Below are 3679 nucleotides of genomic sequence, written 5' to 3'. Positions count from 1 at the left end.
AAACTAAAAATTAAAAAAAAAACAGAAACGAAAAAAGAGAAATGGAAAAACAATAGAAAGCCGAAAAAGAACCAGAAAAAAACGATACAGAAAAAAAACCGGTTCAGGGAACCTTCTAGAAGGTTCCCAAAACCGGTTGGACGCATTATGTATAAGTGGGCCGGCCCAGGTTTGTCGCTCGCTGCGCTGCCCTGTGCGGTAGCCCGACATTTTGCCGCAGCAAGCGGCGAATAGGGATTTCCCCTTCAGCGCCCGTTGGCGATTACAGCGCTCGCTGTGTCGCTAGTATGGGCCTGGCCCAGCAGCGCTCGCTGGGTGCCGCCGCTCGCTCGATCGCTGGTTACCGCTCGACCATTTTTTTTTTCATTCCAAAAACTGCTACAGTATAGACTATTTTTCTTAGAAAAAAACCCGGTTTGCTACAGTATGTACTCTTGTTCTTAGAAAAAAGTTCATCGGATTTGAAAAAAACTTCACCAAGTCTGAAAAGAATTAATCAAATTTGAAAAAAGTTCATCAAAATTTGAAAAAAGGCCATCTAATTTGAAAAAAGTTCATTGAATTCGAAAAAAATTCATTGAGTTTGAAAAAACTTCATCAAAATTTGAAAAAAGTTCACCTCATTTGAAAAAAGTTCATCGAATTTGAAAAAAACATCGAGTTTGAAAAAAGTTCATTGATTTTGAAAAAAGTTCATCAAATTTGAAAAAAAAATCATCGATTTGAATAAAAGTTCATCGATTTAGAAAAAGTTCATCTATTGAAAACAAGTTCATTGATTTTGCGGTAATTTCGTTGTATTTGAAAATTTTCATGTATTTAAGGAAAAAGGAAAAAAACAAGATAGAAAACAAGAAAAAGGAAAAGGAAAGCAAACATCAAAACAGTTGCGTTTTTTGCATCTTATAAAGATTAAAAAAAGAAAACTAGCACATCGGTGATCTGATCCAGTTGGTTAGGGCGCATGCTACTTAAACGCAACGAGTAAGGTTCGAGTCACTCAGACGTAGGTGTTAAAGCAGAAAGGAAGTGGGATGGGCCGGTCCGCTATAAAAAACAGTGTAAAGGGGGGAGGTTGCGAGTGTTTCCTTCGTGCAAGCTCGTCCGGTCCTTTCCCCTGCATCCCGGCCGCCTTGATCTAAATGGTCTCATCGATCTCACTTCCGCACTCTGCCATCGACGCACGCACCCACGCATGTGCTCCTTGACCACCGCCGTCACGCGTACCCACTCCTGCGCTCCTCGACTACCGCCGCCGCGCGCACCCACGCCTGGGGACAAGCCCGCCGGAGCTCGACCCACCACCCGCCACCGACCGAGAGGAAGAAGCGGGTTGGGGAGGAGGGAGCACTTGCGCTCCACGAGCCGCAGTCAAATCTCCGTTACTGGCGTCTCCTCCCAGCAGCCCATCTTTACCACAGTCATCTCGTCGCCCTCCACCTCTTCATCCGGTTGGTCTCTGCCACGGCTATCTACTCCATCTCAGTGGAATGGGTCAGATTGGTGGAAAAGCTTTTTGATTTGTCTCAGAAATTCCTAGTAAATAAAATCGACACTTAGTTTTGGTTCAGATTTCAATATAAATTTGTTTACTTCTTCTCTTTGTCTATGGAATGGTTCTGGAATGATTGAAATTGGAATAGAAGAGTTAACAGAATTGAGCCTATATTCAGCCTACCAAACAACATCTCTCCTGCATATCATCTCTTGTGCACCCATATCACACGGTCCACCAAACACTCATCTCACTCATCTTTTTTTTTGCGAAAACACCTCATCCTTGCATCCACTCAAGCTGGCCACGCCCACCAAGGATCCCCCATGCAATGCAGGTTAGAGCCACGCAGACAACCAAACAAGACGATGCACCCCATGTCGCACACCATAGCAAGACAACGATTCACATATGTGTATGTTCTTTTTAACCGTGTGTGATGACCTTGACTGCACTAATGTTAGTATCCAGCCAAGTACAAAAGGCTCTCTTGGTTGAAAAAGTGGTTGTACAAACGCAAGCAAACCTAAATACAAAGTACAACAAACCAATTACTTGTCGCCATCCACCTCGTCAATGAGTTGTTATGCCATTTATTTTTCGTGACCTCCCAATCAAGCGTTCATGCATATATAGTTCTCATCAGCCATGGTTCATAGTGATCACATAGCTAGAATCATATCAAGAAACATACATGTCCGATGTGCCTACATATTTTATCTCAGAGTGAGCCGGTTGTGGTGAATAGTACCCAAGACAATCCCACTCCTTTTTTTTTGTTATAAGGTCGTGTTTTGGGGAATACAACACGGACACTCACGCATACTACCACAAATATGTTAATTAGATTTGGAAGGCATTAGGAAATGATTAGTTTGTACCTGCTTTGTACCTGGCGGTGCATCTACTCTGCGTCTTTGGTGTCATAATCAAGAGAATTATTATATATTTTTTTAGAGAAAGAGAATCCTATATACTTAAGAGATTCATCCCCACTACAAGTATTTATCTCAACATGCAGGGCATCCAACTCAGCGTCCTACCACATCAGCGAACTCCTAATATGCATGATGCCACATTGAACGTGTTGCTACCCGCGTACAGAAATGACCGAGGCACGACGTTTCGTTACCATCCCACATCTGCTTCATCCGTTAACCACGGGCTCCTCAATAATAAATGTGCGTTATCTTCTCCACCATGCCATTGGTATTCTCCCACTTTATTTCCCCCTCCTCTTCGTATCCTCCGTCCGGTTCCACTCACCAAAATAAATCAACCCATCCATACTCAGCCGTGCAAAAGCTACCATACACACCTCACCTTCAGCGGCGATGGTGGTGCTCATGGCGCGGTGCTGCTGCCAGCCTGGCGTTCGTGGGGGTCGCCCCCAAATACCAGGATGCTGCTGCTGACCCGAGCCCCTGTGAGCCTGCAATCCGTTGTCGAATCAAGCCCGGCAGATAGTGCTGACCCAAGCCCGCGCCCCGGTGTCGACCAGAGCTCCAGGCGTGCCACACGTGTCACCGTTGTCGTCGTCCTCCGACATCACCTGTGCCAAAAGGTGGGGGCTCTCCTTCCTCTCTATCTCGACAAATCCAAATCCTAACGATCTTGAGTTTGTTTGGGTTGGAAGCTCTGATTTGTGTGCGGCAGGAATCATTTTTTAGAAGGCAGATTTGTTATGTCTCCAGCCGCCTCTTCCGCCCACCAAGTCCGGTCAGTCTTTCTAATCCCCAATCCTCTCTAATGCAAGCACTCCCCGCAAGCATTAAACAACAATCTCTGATTCCTCTTCGTTTTATTTTCTTTATATTCATAGTTGGAAGGAATAAATAAATGAAACAACTTTGATTGGAAACGATGGGTTGTACTGATCTCTCTTCTTTTTCTTTTGTATATATAAGGCGCTGATTGGAAGGAATAAGTACGTGCAACTACAATCCCGCATCTCTCTCTCTCATACATGCACAGACGTGTAGGTTAGTATGAATTTTATTGTTTTTTTTTACTTTGATTGTTTTGTGAATCAAGGCATATTCCTTTGGTCATTTTCAGGTATGTTCCTGACCGACAGTACTATTCCACTATGAATGCCATCAGAACGATCCAATACTCGAATAGATGGTTTATTAGGCATGTGTGTTTCAGTACTACTGTTCTATCTGAACATCATCTAGCTTG

The 3679-nt window shown here is 44.0% G+C and overlaps 1 long non-coding RNA gene across 1 annotated transcript; it reads left to right on the top strand.

The window, feature by feature from the left end:
* The first annotated feature begins 2733 nt into the window (after positions 1-2733).
* On the top strand, positions 2734-3451 carry LOC125524878 (uncharacterized). Its single transcript, XR_007291014.2, has 3 exons — positions 2734-3059; positions 3132-3214; positions 3403-3451. It is a non-coding gene; the product is annotated as an uncharacterized LOC125524878 (long non-coding RNA).
* The last annotated feature ends 228 nt before the right edge of the window (positions 3452-3679 follow it).

The sequence above is a fragment of the Triticum urartu genome, chromosome 7A (genome assembly GCF_056163025.1).
Source record: "Triticum urartu cultivar PI428250 chromosome 7A, HENAU_Tu73, whole genome shotgun sequence".
Lineage (NCBI taxonomy): Eukaryota > Viridiplantae > Streptophyta > Magnoliopsida > Poales > Poaceae > Triticum > Triticum urartu.
Note: the sequence above shows the minus strand (reverse complement) of the source record. Positions and strands in the feature narration are given on the sequence as shown.